This window comes from Aedes albopictus, chromosome 3, assembly GCF_035046485.1.
Source record: "Aedes albopictus strain Foshan chromosome 3, AalbF5, whole genome shotgun sequence".
NCBI lineage: Eukaryota > Metazoa > Arthropoda > Insecta > Diptera > Culicidae > Aedes > Aedes albopictus.
Window position 1 is genome coordinate 9,398,956 of NC_085138.1, and position 22,928 is coordinate 9,421,883.

Consider the following 22,928-nt stretch of genomic DNA (forward strand, 5'->3'; position numbering starts at 1 on the left):
AAATCCTAATTACAGATGAGAAATGAGTTCAATTTGATTTTGTATGAGAACTTATTGGACACGGTGTAGGTACATGCAGGCCCGGATTTAAGGGGGGGTTGACAAGTTCCCCGGGCCCCCCGATTAGAGGCCCCAAGATTCCTGAAGCACTATATATTTTCTTCAACAAAGCCATATAAAATTCACTTCAATAGACGATTATAGTTCCTAGAGTAGTTATAATTGGGTTCTTTAAGGGTATCCAGGTATCCGCCCAGGGCTGCAAAACGGTGAGTCGATAAGGAGCGCGTCCAACATAGCTCTGGTCCTCACAAGATCCTACCTCATGCTTCCATGGGTCAAGCGATGACAAAGACCGCCAGCTAAGAGTTGTGCGCTTAGCTGGTAGTACAGCCTGGGCACTGTTGTCCTTCTGACTTCAGCTAGATTGAGGAGGTACGACCCGAGCGTCTGTTCACCAAGGAGGTGCGGCCCAAACAGCGTCTGTTCTGGCATCCAACGGCTGAGTAAGAAACGCTGCACCACGCCCAGCTAGATCGAAGGTGGTAGCCCCATCAGCGTGGTCGTCCCAGTGTCGGCTGGGACGAAGTAAAGCGTGGGTTGAGAAGTCCCAAAAAAATGACCACGTGGTTTATGGACAGCCCCCAAAGCCACCTGGAGATCACCCGACCATCAAACAGAAAATCAAATCGACCACGTTCTAATCGACGGTAAATTCTTCTCGGATATAACCAATGTCCGCACATACCGCAGTGCGAATATAGATTCGGATCACTACTTAGTCGCTGTATGCATGCGCTCAAAACTTTCGACAGTTATCACCACGCATCGAAGTCGAACGCCACGGCTCAACATTGAGCAACTTCGTAACGTAGAAGTGGCTCAAGACTACGCGCAGCAGTTAGCAGTGGCCCCACCAACGGAAGAGCAGCTTGGCGCAGCTACACTTGAAGATGGCTGGAGCGACATCCGATCCGCCATAGGTAGTACCTCGGCTACAGCACTAGGCTTCGTGACTCCGAATCACAGAAACGACTGATACGACGGCGAATGAGAACAGTTGAAAAACGAGAAGAATGCAGCATGTGCTAGAATGCTGCAACACCGTACGAGAGCGAATGAGGCACGTTACAGACAGGCGCGGAACAGGCAGAACTCAGTCTTTCGGATGAAGAAGCGCCAGCAGGAGAACGAGATCGCGAAGCGATGGAAGAGCTGTACCGCGCTAAGGACACACGAAAGATCTACGAGAAGCTGAACCGCTCGCGCAGAGGCTTTGTGCCACAAGCCGATATGTGCCGAGATAATCACGGGAATATTTTCACAAGCGAGCGTGAGGTGGCCGAGAGGTGGCGGCAGCATTACGATGAGCACCTCAATGGCGACGTTGCAAGTACCGAAGGTGGCGTGGTAACAGATTTAGGAGTATGTGCACAGGACGAAAGACTTCCGGCCCCTGACCTTCAAAGATTGAGGAGGAGGTTGGTCGGTTGAAAAACAACAAAGCCGCTGGGGCAGATCAACTACCAAGCGAGCTTCTAAAAGACGGTGGAGAAGCACTGGTGAGAGCACTACACTGGGTCATTACCAAAATTTGGAAGTAGGAAGTATTACCGGAGGAATGGATGGAAGGTATCGTGTGCCCCATCTACAAAAAGGGCGACAAGTTGGATTGCGGGAACTATCGCGCGATCACACTACTGAGCGCTGCCTATAAGATACTCTCTCAAATTTTATGCCACCGTCTATCACCGATTGCAAGAGAGTTCGTGGGGCAATATCAGGCTGGATTTATGGGTGAACGCGCTACAACGGACCAGATGTTGCAGAAATGCCGCAAATACAACGTGCCCACACATCACTTGTTCATCGATTTTAAATCGGCGTATGATACGATCGATCGAGAACAGCTATAGCAGATTATGCACGAATACGGATTCCCGGATAAACAGATACGATTGATCAAGGCGACGATGGATCCAGTGATGTGCGTAGTTCGAGGAAGTAGGAAGTATTACCGGAGGAATGGATGGAAGGTATCGTGTGCCCCATCTACAAAAAGGGCGACAAGTTGGATTGCGGGAACTATCGCGCGATCACACTACTGAGCGCTGCCTACAAGATACTCTCTCAAATTTTATGCCACCGTCTATCACCGATTGCAAGAGAGTTCGTGGGGCAATATCAGGCTGGATTTATGGGTGAACGCGCTACAACGGACCAGATGTTGCAGAAATGCCGCAAATACAACGTGCCCACACATCACTTGTTCATCGATTTTAAATCGGCGTATGATACGATCGATCGAGAACAGCTATAGCAGATTATGCACGAATACGGATTCCCGGATAAACAGATACGATTGATCAAGGCGACGATGGATCCAGTGATGTGCGTAGTTCGAGGAAGTAGGAAGTATTACCGGAGGAATGGATGGAAGGTATCGTGTGCCCCATCTACAAAAAGGGCGACAAGTTGGATTGCGGGAACTATCGCGCGATCACACTACTGAGCGCTGCCTACAAGATACTCTCTCAAATTTTATGCCACCGTCTATCACCGATTGCAAGAGAGTTCGTGGGGCAATATCAGGCTGGATTTATGGGTGAACGCGCTACAACGGACCAGATGTTGCAGAAATGCCGCAAATACAACGTGCCCACACATCACTTGTTCATCGATTTTAAATCGGCGTATGATACGATCGATCGAGAACAGCTATAGCAGATTATGCACGAATACGGATTCCCGGATAAACAGATACGATTGATCAAGGCGACGATGGATCCAGTGATGTGCGTAGTTCGAGTATCAGGGACACTCTCGAGTCCCTTCGAATCTCGCAGAGGGTTACGGCAAGGTGATGGTCTTTCGTGCTTGCTGTTCAACATTGCTTTAGAGGGTGTAATTAGGAGAGCGGAGATAAACACGAGTGGAACGATTTCCACGAAGTCCGTTCAGCTGCTTGGTTTTGCTGATGATATTGATATTATTGCTCGTAAATTTGAGACGATGGCGGAAACGTACATCCGACTAAAGAGTGAAGCCAGACGAATCGGATTAGTCATTAATGTGTCGAAGACAAAGTACATGATGGCAAAGGGCTCCAGGGAGGAATCATCGCGCCCGCCACCCCGAATTTATATCGACGGTGATGAAATCGAGGCGGTTGAAGAATTCGTGTACTTGGTGACCGCCGACAACGACACCAGCAGAGAAATTCAGAGGCGCATTGTGGCAGGAAATCGTGCTTACTTTGGACTCCGCAGAACTCTACGATCGAATAAAGTTCGCCGTAACACGAAGTTAACTATCTACAAAACGCTGATTAGACCGGTCGTCCTCTATGGGCACGAAGCATAGACCCTACGTGCAGAGGACCAACGCGCTCTTGGAGTTTCGAACGGAAGGTGTTGCGTACCATCTACGGCGGAGTGCAGATGGAAGACGGGACTTGGAGAAGGCGAATGAACCACGAGCTGCATCAGCTGCTGAGAGAATCAACCATCGTCCATACCGCGAAAATCGGGAGGCTACGGAGGGCGGGTCACGTCATCAGGATGTCGGATAGCAACCCGACTAAAATGGTTCTCGAGAGTCATCCGACCGGTACAAGAAGACGTGGAGCGCAGCGAGCTAGGTGGGTCGACCAAGTGGAGGACGACCTGCGGACCCTACGCAGAGTGCGGAACTGGAGACAAACAGCCATGGACCGAGTGGAATGGAGACGGCTACTATGTACAGCGGAGGCCACCCCGGCCTTAGCCTGATCGGTAAGGTAAGTAAGCAAGGGAGCCGAGAAATTTTTCACGACCGGCACGGGAATCGAACCCGCCGTTTCAGGATTGGCGATCCATAGCCTTAACCACTAGGCAAACTGGAGACTTGTATTTCCCATAATTACTATTTTGAGGGATCGGTTTTAATGCTTGGTTGCAGCAAATTCGTATCTAGAAAGGTATTACAGTATTTAATAATCAGGTAAAACGATTTTTTTTAAATTTTGGTATACGCGAGTGTCTATAACACACAACCCGTAACGTGGGTAGATCACCTTAGAAAGGTGCGTTGCGGTGTAAGATCTACCAAATCAAATTTTGATCTTGATATTTACCCCATTTAGAAATATTCCAAGATCAAAGTTTGATGCACTTTTATGTTTATATATTTTTTTTTTGTTTTAAAGTTACTGCTAATTAACATTTTATTTCAGCAGAATTCAGGTAAATTTATAGAATGATACAAAGGATATTGTAAAAAATATGTAACTTGCGAGCGTATCACTTATATGTAGCTTATTCGATGTACGATGTTGACATTATTTTATAGACTGTTTCAGAAATTATAAATACACTTTGTTTATTAAATAAAATGAACTGTTCTAATGATTTTTACCATCTTCTTTCAGAATATAGCATATTGTACTCCATGAGTTTGTATTTTCTTTCAATTGTTCTGATATTTTGAAGAACAGTCGAGTTCTCTAACAATTAACTCCATTCTCCAAATTTGCATTTGCACAAAGGTGTTTTTTAATGTTTTCAACATTACTTATCACTAACTTAAGGGTGATACGGTCAAAATTTGGTCACACAATTTGTTTCATAATTTGAGACTGCGTACACCAAAACAGCTGATTTTTGGACCAGTAATGGTACATTATATGTAGCTTATACAATAAAGTTTTCATCAAAATCGGTTTAGTATTTGCGGAGATATTGTGAATCCTGAAAACTGCAATTTTAAAATTTTGTACAAAGAGCTTTAAAAAATAAGACACATTTTTACTCTTTTATTTATAGAGCCAGAAATACTGAACCAATTTCAATGAAAATTTTTCTGTATGTAAAGTTTATATATCAAAATGTTGTGTAAAAATTTCATTCAATTTGATCCAGTCGTTACAAAGTTATATTTGTTTAGGTGGTCAAATTTTGTCAAATTTTGTCAAGTCAAGTCAAATTTTGGTCACACATTTTTTTTCATAACTCTAGACTGCGTACACCAAAACAGCTGATTTTTGGACCAGTAATGGTACATTATATGTAGCTTGTACCATAAAATTTTCATCGAAATCGGTCTAGTATTTGCGGAGATATTGTTGATCCCTGAGATCTGCAATTTTAAAATTTTGTGCAAAGAGGATTCACAAATAAGAACACATTTTTACTGTTTTATTTATAGAGTCAGAGATACTTAACCGATTTCAAAGAAAAATTTTCTGTATGTGAAGTATGCATATCAAAATGTTGTGTAAAAATTTCATTCAATTTGATCCAGCCGTTACAAAGTTATATTTGCTTAAGTGGCACCCGGTCAGTTTTTTTCATATTCAAACTGCTACAAATTTGAAAGTATTCATACAAAATGGCTCAAAATTTTACTAAGAACATATTTTCATAATAGTAATATACTGTAAAATTTTGATAAAAATCGGAGCAGTATTGGTAGTTCTATAATCAAAATTGTGCTTTACTGATCTTAAATTTCCAAAAATTTACTATGGAGCGCCTTAGTACAAAATTTTAAAAAGGTGGGTCGATGGTTTTATCTATATATCAACCAATACTTAATCGATTTTGATGAAAATTTTATGGTATAAGCTACATATAATGTAGCATTACTGGTCCAAAAATCAGCTGTTTTGGTGTACGCAGTCTAAAGTTATGAAAAAAAATTGTGTGACCAAATTTTGATCGTATCACCCTTTATCAAAAATATCTAAATATTTATCACATTCGCTTTCTTAACAAGTTGTCTAAGGAATGCCTTGATAAAAATCTGGGAAAAATCAATAAAGGCATTTCCACAAAAATTTTTCTGATAAGTTTCTTATTTTTTAAGGTTTTCTACGGAACATAAGAACTAAAACACATTTTCTTAGCTTTCCTGAAAGCATTTAATTTAAACAATTTTTTTTTTCAGCTCATTCGATCCTTCAGACGGCAAGGCTTGTTATACCATAAAAACGAATGCAGTAAGCAGTAATTAGGACATTCGCTTGCTTAACGTTTGTTGCTACTGGTGTTGTTGAGAAATGAAACAAAAATGTTTGCATTGAGAAGGCCCGTAATGGTGGCTCTTGATCAAATATTCCAGTAAAAATTGCTCTTACCAATCGAGAAATATCTGTTCTTATCGATACAGTAATTTTTATTGTGTTTGGAAATTATATTTTATTTGTGAGATTTTTTCTTTTCTACTATGCTACATTTTTTGACCACTTTGTGCAACTTCAAATTTTAGTCATCTAGTTTACAGAACCCCATTTTTAAACTTTTACCAGAAACATCAACAAAATTGGTATTATTTGCTTCGTTAGCATGTTTACTATAAGAGCAGTCTATAGCTTAAATAGTAGATTCTGTATAACAATATTACAATAAGAGAGTTTTAAGAAGTTGAAAACACTTTTATTGATGAAAATATGATAAAATTCCAAATGATACTCTGAACATATACATATTTTTCATTTTTTTTTGTAGTGAATATAAGTTGTAACACATAAACAAATGAAAATGTTTTATCGAGTACATATTGTTTAAAATGTTTTAAAAATTTGTTCAAAAACCTGTCTAAAAATTCGATAACTTTTAGAATTTTTATCTAATTTTACTCAAAATTTTTAGCAAATAATCTTTAATATATAGGTAGCTCAGGATTACATTTGCAGCGAATTTGATTCACGCATTTAAAAGTTGTAAGTTGTAATTAAATAAAAATATGACGAAAAATTCACTGTACGGACTATTGTTTGATACACTGTATGCACTCCAAATACCTTGTCCTTCTTTAAGTTAGATTACTCCAAAGCAAAGAAATTTAAAAATGCTACTTTGGGGCGAAATTGATTAATAAATAATCGGTAGAAATGAAAAACACAAACACGTTAAAAGGGTTTTGATCTTCAGAACCCGGATAATTCTTACAACTAGTAAATTCGACTGTCAAAAGGCAAAATTGAAGCTTGAAATTGCCGCTTGGGCCTTCTGCCGCCTCAGTTCTTCAATCCACAATGTAGCTATGAATCGGAAGACATTTTTGCTAAAATTGCATTTCATTTGATTGCTATTTTGAAATTTTAGTTATTTTTACTGCATTTTTCTTTTTAAATATTCTATAGTGTTTTCGATATTTTTGTAATGTAAATTTTATTCTTTTTTGTATTTTTAATGAAACATTTTAACTATTTGATGGGAGATACAGGGGGTGGTCAAAATGTTCGGGATAGGCAACTTTGTTTTCTCTCACAAAAATATTCAACATGCTGTAACTTTTCATAGAGTGCATAAAAAAATCTCAAATTTTGACTGTTTGTCAACATATAATATGTGCATCATTGGCGCAAATTTGAACTCGATTGGATAATCTGATAAACTGTTCTGGTAAAAGAAAAATTTTTGACAACTGATTTTTGATCTGTCATATCTCGGAAACCAGATATCCGAATTCAATGAAATTCTCAACGTTTATCAACAAAATATTGCGCATTTTTTTTTAATTATTGTACAAATTGGGCCGAAGGGTCTCAGGTTTTCATGAAACATTTTCCACAGGCAGGGCTCATGGATATATGAACAAAAAAAAATGAGGAAAATTCAGGGTCGCCTATTTTCCCGGAAAACTCTGGTGGAAACTTTTTGTTTTCCCCTGCCACTACTTACTTTGAAAAATCATAACTCAAGAAACAAAGTTTTTTTTAGAAAATGAAAGCTAATTTTCTCAGAAATCCAAAAAAAAAATATGAACTGGAAAAAGTTTCCCACAAAATTTTCCACAGTTGAGAAAATTCGTTAAGAAAAGCCGGAAAAACTATGCCCGAACTCGCGAAAAATTTTCGAAAAAATATTTTTGAGAAGGTTATTTTATAAGCTTTAATCGCTGAAATTTTTGGAATGCACTTTTTTCGTTTTTGAGCTATGGCCAATTTTGTTGAAAAATGTCCAAATGTGCCATAAAAGCCTTTTCTTTGAAAAATCATAACTCAAGAACGAAGCTTTGTAGAAACAAAGTTTTTTAATGAAAATGAAAGCAAATTTTCTCAGGAATAAAAAAAAAAATATGAAGTGGAAAAAGTTTTCCACAAAATTTTCCACTGTTGAGAAAATTCATAAAGAAAAGCCGGAAAAACTATGCCCAAACTCGTGGAAAATTTTTAAAAAAATATTTTTGAGAAGTTAATTTCATAAGCTTTGATCGCTGAAATTTTTGGAATACACTTAATTTTCGTTCCTAAGTTATGGCAAATTTTATGAAAAATGACCATATAATATAGGCTTACATGGTCATTTTCACATAATTGACCATAACTCAGTAACGGGAAAAAAGTTCATTCCGAGATGTGACAGTTCAAAAATTAGTTGTCATGTTAGTGATCTGCTCGAAATCTCAAATTTTAAGGCCCCATTTTCCAAATTTGCTGACTTATTTTCACAGTTATCATTTTCGTTCGTGAATGTTCTTAATAACGTACACTTCTGATACTAAATGAAGTAATTTACACAATTATCATTTTTAGTTTAATTATGCGCAATTCAAAATTCATGAAATTTGATTTTTTTCACTCATTATAGAATATATTTTCGTGATTCGATAAATTTTTGAGAATTCACAACGATACTTCAAAACATGAACATGTTTCGTTTGAGAGAGGGTGATGCTTCTCCAACTTGGCAATATTTGGTCCTAGATATTCATATTTTTGTCATTTCATCTCTGGTTTACGTGGCATGCAAAAAATCTCGTAATTTTTCTTTGTTTATGTGCGAAAAATCTTGTCAATCCTGCTCGTTGTTGCAAAAACGGCTTTAGGACAGAAGGTCAAAGGACAAAAGGTCGAAGGGACAAAAGGTCTAATGGGACAAATTTCGAATGGGACAAAAGGTCGAATGAACAAAAAATTTAGTAGACCAAGTTACCAGCTGGTGTGTCTCACTTATAAGAATTAAAAATTGATGAGTCTGTGTTGTTACTCATTGAGAGAACATTATATGTAGCCACTAACATTTCCATAGGAAATTTTTCCTTCTTTCGTTTATAGGCTGTTCTTTCAAGTTGTGTTGATGTAGTATTTAATGGAAATTTAGTTAGATATTTTGTTTAGGATTTTTTCCTTCTTTAATTTATAGGCTGTTCTTTTAAGTTTTGTTGCTGAAATAATTATTGACTCTTTGGGTGCTTATATTTCAATCAGACATTTTGCCTTCTTTTATTCAATAGCTGTTCATCCTAGCTTTACTGCAGAAATGTTCATTGACTATTTGTGCTTAGTGATCATCCTTTCTTGGAATAATAGGTAGTTCCTATGAATTGCACTGTATAAGCAAATAATTTCATTTTGTTTGCTCATATAATACCCAGAGATTTGTCCTTTTTTAATTCATAGACTGTTTGGCTTTATTAACCCTAGTAGAATGTTGGGGTCGATATGACCCAGCCCAGATAGGCACGCTGAACGTGCACAACGCTATCGTGGTGCGAAAAACCTAGCTTCTTCGGGGGGTTAAGGTTCAGAATTTTGACAAATCTGTCAAATTTTGATCACTTTTTCATGTCTTCAAATTTGTCTTTTGTCTATTTAACCTTTTGTCCCATTCGACCTTTTGTCCCATTCGACCTTTTGTCCCATTCGACCTTTTGTCCTTCGTTCTTATGTCTTTCGACCTTTTGTCACAGATTCGCAAAAACAATCATCTTCTATCTCGTAAGTAATTCGGCAGGACTAGCACGTCAAAATAAACCCACTTCAGGAATGGTTGGTGAAGCAATGCAGTTTATTTTTGATGATAGAGGACCGCACTTTCTTATATTTTTAGTGCATTTTAACAAAATCAATTTTATTACATTTTTTGAAAACGTCATAACATCGCTGAATATGAACACATTTGAATGAACTAAATTTTGTTTTCGAGGTTAAGGGCTAAAGTAAACAGGAAGCACCGACGTTTGCATGTTTTGTCACTGGATTGTCACTGTGAATCGTTGATATTACAGATTTGGTGTCCGAAATTTAACGTGGACAGACTTTATGATAGGTGGACAAACAGTCAAAGTTTGAGAATTTTCCATGCACTCTATGAAAAGTTACAGCATGTTGAACATTTTTATGAGAGAAAAAAAAGTTGCCTATCCGAAACATTTTGACCACCTCCTGTATATGTACTTTTTTATGGCAATTGTTGAATTATTTATTGCATTTTCGACTCACAAATCAGTTTATATTTTTTTTTCATCTTTATTAACGTGTTTTTTTAACAGATGTTAGTTCAACACAGCGTCAGTTTATGAAAAAATTCAATTCGTTTGTACATTTTATGATTTCTTCATGCAATATTTGCTGTTTTATATTGCTTTCATTCCTATTTATTTATTGGTAGTTTTTTTTTAAATTTATGGAATATAATAACTTTTTTGTATGTGTGTCGGTAATAATTTAGTCTTTGATGAAATCTTCTGCTCTTATGCAAAGAGCAAAAATAAGATGTTTTAAATTTTTCGTGACTTACATTTTGATAGTCGGCTTCTGCCAATAAGCCAAACTCTGAGAAACTTATTGGAAACATTGTTTTACTGCATGTTTTTTAATATAACAAAAATTTCATATATTTGCAATATTTGAGTGCAATTAACTCAAAAATGTATATTTTTGGTTTGATTTTATGAATACCAATGCAATGGGTGCCAAGCGTTGTGATATTTTTCGTAGCCCAATGTTACTCGTTGGCAAGCTGCCACAAGCGACAACCACTGCCAAATTGGCGTCAAAGGTGGTCATGCTTGAAATTAGATCAACACGCACTTTCTATGGCTTGACCGAACAAATTTACCCATTTCGAGTTATCAGCACACACTTTTGACCGACTAGAGCAGCACGTTCGGCAGGCAGTCAGTCCCTTCATTCTAGGTCAGTAGAACACGGCGGCAATCAATCTTCGCTCCAGATATTGCGCTATTACGTTACGCCACAATCACATCTCCTGCGTAATGAACGAGGAGCATCGAATCAATCATAATAAGCAAAATATGTACACACCACACGAGATAGACGGACGCCGCAAGAAAGAAGTCAAGTATCAAGTGCAAACCGTCGATTACGACAGAAGATCTATCACTATAAAGAGTCGCCCACCGCTATGATTACCGAGTCGTGCACCCGCGAGTAACACTATTTGCTGTGTTGCAAACAACGCGACAACCGACAACGACCGCTGGACATCAACTGACGCGACTTGAGCCGTTTCGGACGAGAAAAGTTGCGCGCGCGTGCCAAGCTGCCGCCGCGAGTGCAGTCTTAGTGCGAGCTACTAGGCTCTGGTAGTAGGTAGGTACCTGCTATGTTTGTGCTGTGCTGGGCCGGCCCGGCAACTCTCTCTTTAGTCTCTTTCTCTCGCTCCAGGAGATAGTGGATTTCTTGCGCGCGAAGATTTTTTTCACTAAGCTGTGGCTTTACAACGTACTGCTACCGTTGTCGTTACTATCGGCGCATTTAGCGTGTTGTCGGTGCGTCGTTGGCAGACAGACAGACAGACAGACAGACAGACAGACAGACAGACAGACAGACAGACAGACAGACAGACAGACAGACAGACAGACAGACAGACAGACAGACAGACAGACAGACAGACAGACAGACAGACAGACAGACAGACAGACAGACAGACAGACAGACAGACAGACAGACAGACAGACAGACAGACAGACAGACAGACAGACAGACAGACAGACAGACAGACAGACAGACAGACAGACAGACAGACAGACAGACAGACAGACAGACAGACAGACAGACAGACAGACAGACAGACAGACAGACAGACAGACAGACAGACAGACAGACAGACAGACAGACAGACAGACAGACAGACAGACAGACAGACAGACAGACAGACAGACAGACAGACAGACAGACAGACAGACAGACAGACAGACAGACAGACAGACAGACAGACAGACAGACAGACAGACAGACAGACAGACAGACAGACAGACAGACAGACAGACAGACAGACAGACAGACAGACAGACAGACAGACAGACAGACAGACAGACAGACAGACAGACAGACAGACAGACAGACAGACAGACAGACAGACAGACAGACAGACAGACAGACAGACAGACAGACAGACAGACAGACAGACAGACAGACAGACAGACAGACAGACAGACAGACAGACAGACAGACAGACAGACAGACAGACAGACAGACAGACAGACAGACAGACAGACAGACAGACAGACAGACAGACAGACAGACAGACAGACAGACAGACAGACAGACAGACAGACAGACAGACAGACAGACAGACAGACAGACAGACAGACAGACAGACAGACAGACAGACAGACAGACAGACAGACAGACAGACAGACAGACAGACAGACAGACAGACAGACAGACAGACAGACAGACAGACAGACAGACAGACAGACAGACAGACAGACAGACAGACAGACAGACAGACAGACAGACAGACAGACAGACAGACAGACAGACAGACAGACAGACAGACAGACAGACAGACAGACAGACAGACAGACAGACAGACAGACAGACAGACAGACAGACAGACAGACAGACAGACAGACAGACAGACAGACAGACAGACAGACAGACAGACAGACAGACAGACAGACAGACAGACAGACAGACAGACAGACAGACAGACAGACAGACAGACAGACAGACAGACAGACAGACAGACAGACAGACAGACAGACAGACAGACAGACAGACAGACAGACAGACAGACAGACAGACAGACAGACAGACAGACAGACAGACAGACAGACAGACAGACAGACAGACAGACAGACAGACAGACAGACAGACAGACAGACAGACAGACAGACAGACAGACAGACAGACAGACAGACAGACAGACAGACAGACAGACAGACAGACAGACAGACAGACAGACAGACAGACAGACAGACAGACAGACAGACAGACAGACAGACAGACAGACAGACAGACAGACAGACAGACAGACAGACAGACAGACAGACAGACAGACAGACAGACAGACAGACAGACAGACAGACAGACAGACAGACAGACAGACAGACAGACAGACAGACAGACAGACAGACAGACAGACAGACAGACAGACAGACAGACAGACAGACAGACAGACAGACAGACAGACAGACAGACAGACAGACAGACAGACAGACAGACAGACAGACAGACAGACAGACAGACAGACAGACAGACAGACAGACAGACAGACAGACAGACAGACAGACAGACAGACAGACAGACAGACAGACAGACAGACTTCTTTTTTTTTTGTTTGAAAGCTATTGAATTGGAAAAATACGTTAAAGGGGCTAAAATGTAAAGAGTACTATAAAATATGCAAATATATTAGTTTTTTTCAGGTTTTCATGGTCTCGGAACCCTGGTTTTATATTTTTATCAGAAAATTCAGGAAATTTGGCGTAACATATAAAAAAATCAGAGATGTATGTTTTTTAGTTTTTGAGATATGATTTTTTGAAAATAAAAGGTCAAATTTTCCCATACAAGACACTTTTTAAATTTGATTATATTTTGATTCCTTATAATATTATGGATACCAAAACCACCAGGAATCACTTTAAAAAGCAATACTATGCATAGTTTTATGAGAATTTGCAATTTCAAGCAATTTTAGAGTAGCTAGTAGTAAAATATATGACTCTCTATATTCAAAAAATCATATCTCAAAACCAAAACAACATATTTTTCTGATTTTTTGATATGTTACGCCAAATTTCCTGAATTTTCTGATAAAAATATAAAACCAGGGTACTTCTTTGGTCCCGAGACCATGAAAACGTGAAAAAACTAATATATTTGCATAATTTATAGTACTCTTTACATTTTAGCCCCTTTAACTTTTTTCCTTAAAACTACAATTCAATATCTTTCAAACAAAAAATAGAAGTTTAAAATCGGTCAAATGGTTCAAAAGTTACGATTTTTTGAAAATTTTTAGTTTTGAAAAACCTTGAATTTTTGAACCACCCTATATGAAAATTGGTCACCCTAATGACGAAATAAAAAAATACGGGTCTAATTATTTCCGAAGAACTACAAGCCCACCAAGTTTCACGACAATTGGAGATGCACTATATCGTTTTTCTATGGAATGGCTGTATATACATATATATATAGATTTGATAGACAGTTAAATGTGAACTATTATATCACAAAACCTTAATGCTCTAGCAATATGGTGTCTTCGGCAAAGTTACTTGAGCTATCACGAGGTGACCAGCAGGGATGGCATACTCCTCAGTGTGAGTGTAAGTGTGCGCGGTTTTAATATGAAAATGAGCTGCACTGTGCACATTTTCAGTGCGGAATGCCACCCCTGGTGACCAGAGTAATTTATATTTCAACCGATAGGCGGCGCTAATGAGCATGTAAGATTTATATCTCAGATAACTCAGGATCCTGAGTACTTAGAAAGATGATGTCTTTGACAAAGTTTTTTGGTAGGTCATATTAATAAATCTGATTAAGATACGTATGGTTCGGAGCTCCACATCTAGGTGGCGCTAGTGAGCATTAAAATTTTATTGCTCATATATCGCAGGATCCTAATTTCGTAGAAAGATGGTTTCTTCGGCAAAGTTATTTGGTCTGTCAAAGGCCTATAGATGAATGGCCGTCTGATCCGGAATTCCAGCACTAGGCGGCGCTAGTGAGCATGTACATTTTATATGTCCTACATCTCAGGATCCTGATTACTTAGGAAAATTGTGTGTTTGGCAAAGTTGTTTGGAAATTCAAAGACTAAATGGTGGAGAGCCGTATGGATAGGACCTCCACATCTAGGGGCCGCTATTGAGTATTCAAATTTTAAAAACTCTTATATCTCAGTGTATTAATTACTCAGAAAGATGGTGTCTTCGATAAAGTTGTGTGGTAGGTCAAAGACTTACCGATAGAGAGACGTATGGCTCGGAACTGCACATATAGGTTTATATTTTATAACTCATATATCTCAGGGTTCTGGTTACTTGGAAAAATGATGTCTTCGGCATAGTTGCTTAGTACATGAAAAGCTTACAGTTTATGTGCTGTGTCATGCAAGATTCCACTACAAGGTAACGCATAATATAAATTTGCTAAAATATGCAAATGGCAGAATTTCACAGAATGTTTTCAACAAGCTGTATTTTTTTCAGGCGGTCATATATCAACCGAATCATAAAAAAATTGAAGACTAATAGATAACATGCTCACTACGACCATTCAACTGAATTCACTTGACCTACTAAACCGCTTTGTCAAAGGTACCATCTCTAAGTAACCACGATCCAGAGATTTATTACGTATAAAATTGACATGCTCACTAGCGCTGCCTTGTGGTGAAATTCCGAATCAAACGATCAGTCATCTATATGTGTTTGACCTACGAAACAACTTTGCCGAAGACACCATATTTCTAAGCAATCAGGATCCTAAGTTACATAAGACGCTTACTAGTGCCGCCTGATGGTAGAATTTCAAACTAAATGGCCAAACATCTGAAAGACCTTGAATTACTGAACAACTTCACCGATGATACCATATTTAGCAGTATTAAGGATCCTGAAATAAATAAGATATAAAATTTACATGCTCACTAGCGCCAGCTAGTGGTGGAATTTAAAATTTAACGATCAACCATCTTTTAGCCCTTGATTTACCAAACAACTTTGCCGAAGACAGCATCATTCTAAGTCATCAGTCATCCTGAGATACATAAGATATAAAATTTACGTGCTCAATAGCGCCGCCGAGTGATAGCATTTCAAATTAAATGACCAATCATCTATAAGCCGAAGAGAGCATTTTTCTAAGTCATCAGGACCCTGAGATATTAAATACCAGATTTGTATGCCCACTAGCGCCGCCTAGTGGACGCATTGCGAATCAACTTTATCTGTAGCAAGTAGCCCATGACATTTATAACAACTTTGCCGAAGACAGTTTTGCTCTAAACAATCAGGATCCTAAGATATTGCAGAACGTATGGGTGTTGTACTGAAAGGTTAAAAGCAATTGGAAGTGTAATTTAGGTAGATGTAGCTGGGATTTTTTTTTCTGGAAAGGGACTGAGTCTAAATGAATAAAGTTGCGTGAAAGCCAAATGAGTATGAATATACGATCATTCTTTTCAATCGATAAAAGAAATCGATATCTCAAAGACATTTGTTTGTGTAAAGGCAATTGGAAACATTCAGGGATATTTAAAAACTTTAAAAATAAGTACTCGTATTTTTGCGAAATAAGTTATATTGGACTATTAGGTCACATTTTCCTGATCAAAGTTTTTCGGCAAAACTTGTAAACATAAAACATTTCAGACATGGAACGCAGGTCATCTTCTTCTTCTCTCCTTCTTATTTTTCTTCTACTCAGTGTTTGGAAACCAAAGTGATGAATGAACCACTCAGCAGTTTCTCTTCCATTCTGTTGGTTCTGTTCCAGTTACCAGGCACGTCTGTGTTCTCTCATCGAGTCGCATGTTGCACGAAGGAATACAAAGACGATACAGGTCGGACTCGATTATCCGGGTGACTCCAAAATTATTTCACCCCGGATAATCGAATCACCCGGATAATCGAGCCATGGTTTTCTTTTATTTTCGATGTTTTTCAATCAAAAACTGTTCGTTAAACATAGAAGCTATCATACATGACGTTGTAGTGCCTAAACTCAACATCTGGTATTATTATAACCATGTTTTTTATAAATGAAATTTTTGCTGAAAAATTTGAAAAAATAAAAACAATTTTCAAATAGGCCTAATCCTATTTACAGGTGCTGTATTTGATGTTTATCACATTGTTTGACATATTGTAATCTAAAAATTTGTAAACAAAGCAAAAACAAACTTTTTCCCGGATGATCGAGCCGTTTTTGCCGGATAATTGGGCCCCCGGTTAATTGAATCCCCGGGTAATCGAGTCCGACCTGTACTCCGATATACACAAGATGCGGGTGCACAGTGGCTGATTTCGTCATTTTAGCGCGCTTAATTAATAACTTTTTTATTATGAAGTTCAGCGTCATGGTGTATTCGAGAAAGTTTTTCACTATAATAAGGAGCTTCTTTTGAACTTCTGTGAAAAATGATCAATCCCCCTAACAGTGAGATAGAAAATTTATTTTTTGAATTTTTCAAGATACGAGGTTGGTGTCTTCACAAAAGTTGTAGAAAATGTTGTTTGGAGCAACTTTGCCGAAGACACCGAGTTTAGACCTCCGTTACTTTTCAAGATACGTTACGTTTTTTATCATCAGCCCCTTGAAAAAGGTTTTTGCGCAATAACTTTCTTAAAATTGATTCTACATTTTTCTCATGTTCTACAAAGTTATAGATAATAGTAAAACACACAACTTTGCTGAACATGACATCCCGCTAATTCCAAAATAAATAGTCCAAAAATAGTTATAACGGTTTTTATAGTTTTTTGGGCTATATTTCAAGCATATATAACTTAGCTATAGGCAATTATATGCAAATTTCCTTTTACGCATCTGAAAGTACAAGTAATTGTCTCTCTTAGAAAGCCAAAATCATCAAACTATAAGAGACTGAAGATGGTTTTTGTATAGCAACTTACATCCATTTATTTTATACTTATACGAAAAAACGCATAAAGTGTTACTTATTTCGTCATATCTCGATTTAACAGCAGCTTTCTTTGAAGTGCAATAAGATTTATAATTTACTATAACCACTGTAGACATATGTAGACATGTACTAGTGGGAACATTCACAGAATATGTCACGCGCATGTTTGGAATTTTATAAGAAATGGCGCTTCGTTCGCCCTTTTCGTGGACTACGTGGAGCACTGTGAGTTAGTTAGAAAATAGAAGTAGATGGTGAGTTTTTATGTAACGTACTTCATGAATGATCCAGAATACTCCACAAACCTTTCTTTATATGAACACACACTTACAATAACAAAAGAATGCTAGCTGTCATGAACTGTCAAATAAATATGTTGAAAATATAAATAAATCCCATATAAGAGTAAAATAAATGTATGTAAGTTTCTATACAAAAACCATCTTACAGTCTCTTACAGTTTGATGATTTTGGCTTTCTAAGAGAAACAATTACTTGTACTTACACATGCGTAAAAGGAAATTTGCATATAATTGCCTATAGCTAAGTTATATATGCTTGAAATATGGCCCAAAAAACTATTAAAACCGTTATAACTATTTTAACTTTGGAATTAGCGGGATGTCATGTTAAGCAAAGTTGTGTGTTTTACCATTATCTATAACTTTGTAGAACATGAGAAAAATGAAGAATCAATTTTAAGAAAGTTATTGCGCAAAAACCTTTTTCAAGGGGCTGATGATAGAAAACGTAACGTATCTTGAAAAGTAACGGAGTTACAAACTTGGTGTGTTCGACAAAGTTGCTCCAAACAACATTTTCTACTACTTTTGTAAAGACACCAACCTCGTATTCTGAAAAATTCAAAAAATAAATTTTCTATCTCACTGTTAGGGGGATTGATCATTTTTCACAGAAGTTCAAAAGAAGCTCCTTATTATAGTGAAAAACTTTCTCGAAGACACCATGACGCTGAACTTCATAATAAAAAAGTTATTAATTAAGCGCGCTAAAATGACGAAATCAGCCACTGTGGGGTGGCGAGAAGCGGAAATCGCTAAGTGTAGGGTATTTTTTTTTTATTATCGTACAAATTGGGCCGAAGGGTATCAGATTTTCATGAAACTTTTTCCACAGGCAGGGCTCATGGATATATGAACAAAAAAAAAATTGAGGAAAATTCAGGGTCGCCTATTTTCCCGGAAAACTCAGGTGGAAATTTTTTGTTTTCCCCTGACACTACTTACTTTGAAAAATCATAACTCAAGAACGAAGCATCGTAGAAACAAAGTTTTTTTAGAAAATGAAAGCAAATCTCAGAAATCCAAAAAAAATATGAACTGGAAAAAGTTTCCCACAAAATTTTTCACAGTTGAGAAAATTCGTAAAGAAAAGCCGGAAAAACTATGCTCGAACTAGTGGAAAATTTTCCAAAAAATATTTTTGAGAAGGATATTTCATAAGCTTTAATCGCTGAAATTTTTGGAATTCACTTTTTTTCGTTACTGAGTTATGGCCAATTTTGTTGAAAAATGTCCAAATGTGCTGTAAAAGCCTTTTCTTTGAAAAATCATAACTCAAGAACGAAGCATCGTAGAAACAAAGTTTTTTTTTTTAATGAAAATGAAAGCAAATTTTCTCAGGAATCCAAAAAAAAAATATGAAGTGGAAAAAGTTTTCCACAAACTTTTCCACCGTTGAGAAAATTCATAAAGAAAAGCCGGAAAAACTATGTCCGACGTCGTGGAAAATTTTCAAAAAAATATTTTTGGGAATGAAAGCTTCGATCGCTGAAATTTTTGAAATGTGCTTTTTTCTCGTTACTGAGTTATGGTCAATTATGTGAAAATGACCATGTAAGCCTATATTATATGATCATTTTCCACAAAATTTGCCCTAACTCAGGAACGAAAATAAGGTGCATTCCAAAAATTTCAGCGATCAAAGCTTATGAAATTACCTTCTCAAATTTTTTTTTTTAAATTTTCCACCAGTTCGGACATAGTTTTTCCGGCTTTTCTTTACAAATTTTCTCAACGGTGAAAAATTTTGTGAAAATCTTTTTCCATTTCGTATTTTTTTTGGATTCCTGAGAAAATTTGCTTTCATTTTCATTAAAAAACTTTGTTTCTACGATGCTTCGTTCTTGAGTTATGATTTTTCAATGAAAAGACTTTTACGGCACATTTGGACATTTTTCAACAAAATTGACCATAACTCAAAAACGAAAAAAAGTGCATTCCAAAAATTTCAGCGATTAAAGCTTATAAAATAACCTTCTCAAAAATATTTTTTCGAAAATTTTCCATGAGTTCGGGCATAGTTTTTCCGGCTTTTCTTTACGAATTTTCTCAACTGTGAAAAATTTTGTGGGAAACTTATTCCAGTTCATATTTTTTTTGGATTTCTGAGATTTGCTTTCATTTTCTAAAAAAACTTTGTTTCTACGATGCTTCGTTCTTGAGTTATGATTTTTCAAAGTAAGTAGTGTCAGGGGAAAACAAAAAAAAAATCCACCTGAGTTTTCCGGGAAAATAGGCGACCCTGAATTTTCCTCATTTTTTTTTTGTTCATATATCCATGAGCCCTGCCTGTGGAAAAAGTTTCATGAAAATCTGAGACCCTTCGGCCCAAACCCGTACGGTAATAAAAAAATCCCCTGTAGCCCTTTCTGATGCTCTCTCATCGTTGTCTTGGAACAACTGTGAATATACGCTATTTTTATCATTATTTATCGCATTTTTGCTCTAAAGGCGTAGCATACTATTTAAATATTATTTTTCATACATTTTTACGAGATTTTAGCGCTAGGCTATTTCATCTCGGGGCCCACACTGTACTTCCCTTCCGAAGGAAGAACTCACGTTAAAGGGGTTAGACCTCTTTCTTGTGCACGGGCTTGTCTTGGATAGTATTAATAAGTTAATTTTTTTATGAGAGAGATAAATTTGTATAATCTAATGTAACCAAAAAAGCAAAAATTATTGGAAAATAAAGTTAAAATAAATTTATTAATGTACGTACAATTAAGGATACTACTATATTTGATATTTGAATATTTTTTTTGAAAATTGTAAATTCTTACTTAGAAACCTCCGACCCATATAGCCCAAGTAATTCTCAGTGGCAAACTTAGAAATGGTGTGGGATGCAGACGCATGAATCACGAGCTGTATCATGTGCACAAGAAAGCGTCCACTTTAAATCACGTAGTGTGTGGGTCCGATTAAAGAATTGCGAAAACAATATTCAACAAGGAACCTGATAGAGGTCGGTGAAACTGGAGGATCACCGCACAGTACCATCGAAGATGGTACTCAACTATATGCTCGGTGTTGGGGTGAAGCTGCACTGTAGCCATCAAGGTAAAATTTGACCGTGCATAAGATTTCGTTATGTCAAACATTTTTTTTATCAACAACCTAACGAAAAACAACATAACCCAGTCAAAACAATTGATGAATCACCTTCATCGTTGATCAACAGATCAACCATCTACGTGAGACAAATATGTTTTTTAACCTTCACCTGAATTGCTGGGTTTTTCCACTCATCATGTCAGTTTTATTTTTCAAAGACAAGACAAATCTGACCGTCGACTGCACCGGATTGCCATCACCGCCCTTTAAAATTAAACGCCATTTGTTGTTGATCGTGTCAATGCCAAATGGTTATCGGTTTACCCTAATCTGTATTTTGTTCAACTTTCTCAATGATTGGAAGTGGAATGACGACTCCAATTGGCCAAGTGGATAAGGACTTGGATCGCCAATCCTGAGCCGCCGGATTCGATTCCGATTCCAGTAGAGAAATTTGCATGAAATCCCTGGGCGGGCATAGCGTGTCATTGTTCTTGGTACACAATATACAAATTCATGAAATGGAAGACAAAGCCCTACAATTAATAACTGTGGAAGTGCTCAAAGTCAAAGGACAAAAAGTTGAAGTGAGGCAGACCAAGTTCCAGTGGGTACGTAGAGCCATGTTGTGATCGGAGGTTCTCCAAGGTCCTCTTCCAGTCTTCATTCTTCATTGGAATAGCAGACGTTGTGGCAGCTCTTCGCATTCGTATGTCTTCACTGTTTAACGTTCGTTGAAGAACTGAAATGCGTTTTCATTTTTCTGACATTTATCCATAATCAATGCCTTCTATGATGGTTTCCGTAGCTCATCGCCACCTAAGATCATCATGCTGTAGTCTATACAACAAGCCACACGAAGAAAACTATTGTTTGGAAAAGTAGAGTATTTCCATTCTTTCATGTAGAGGAACCTGTGTATTTTCGGCAGTATTGTTCTTTTCGTCAAAAACCTGTTGATCTCAAAATTGGTTTCAAAACTATCACTAACAAACTGAAATAGACGACCCAGGTTTTAGGAAAAATACCGAAAATTCCCAAAGTCACCCTATATACTCTCATCAATTTATTTTCATTCAGATTTTCTGTTAGACTGAACTTGGCCTTGAATTCAAGGGTAGCTTGGAGAGTGTAGGACATCTGATAAACGGTTCTGGGTAATTTGGCCGATTGATATTTGGCTGAATGTCGTTTGGTGGAACGCCATTTTACCGAATGTTAATGGTCACGAAGGAAACATTTTCGACGATCCCAGTAGCAGTCAGAATGCCATAATGTTCTTTATCGATGAATCTAGAAAGAACAACCTATATTTAAAGAAGGAAAATACTTATTGTTGCATTACTTTATCGTAATAGACAAGTTTACACCTCGTGATAGTGATCCTCAATGACCTACATTTCCTCCTTTCATTATGCAACCGAAAAGTGTTGCATAATGTAGCACATTATGTAACACTTTTCGGTTGTATAATGTCCAGTACGGAGCCGTAAAAATACAAAAAGACGAAGACTTTAGTTTGACCCTTTACCCTCACCCCTGCCCTGTGAAGTCTACGTGGCTTATGGTCCCTAATGGTAATAGCAGCGGTTTTAGTCGACTAGCTCACAGCTTTCCAAACTTCATTTCGCGACCACAACCGCTTGCAGATGCGCTTAGATCATTCTACGAAAAACGAGGTATCAACAGACTGTCATCTCCTCGCTTTTTGTAGAATAATAAAAGCGAGCCTACAAGCGGTTGAGGGGTCGCTAAACGAAGTTTGGGAAACTATGCACTAGCCTATTCTTCTCCATACAAAATAGGGGAACTGTTGTATTTTCGGCTATTTTGTTCTCTTCGTCATGGATTTTTCTATAAACCTGTAGAACTCAAAGTTGGCCTCAAATCTTTCTCAACCCAGCTGATATATACTAATTCCAAGACCAGAAAGTACTGAAGAAAAACATTG

At 37.9% G+C, this 22,928-nt stretch overlaps 1 protein-coding gene across 4 annotated transcripts in view; it reads right to left on the bottom strand.

Annotated features, from left to right (window-relative positions):
* Positions 1–11,252, bottom strand: part of LOC109421739 (uncharacterized) — a 118,472-nt gene extending 107,220 nt beyond the window's left edge. Inside the window, exon 1 of one of the 4 annotated variants that reach the window (XM_029851939.2) lies at positions 11,033–11,252. The gene's annotated coding sequence lies outside the window, so the exon portion shown is untranslated. Of the gene's footprint in view, positions 1–10,826 lie in introns of all 4 variants that reach the window. The other 3 variants (XM_019696270.3, XM_019696269.3, XM_029851940.2) reach the window with 3 other exon arrangements.
* Between the last annotated feature and the right edge of the window lie 11,676 nt (positions 11,253–22,928).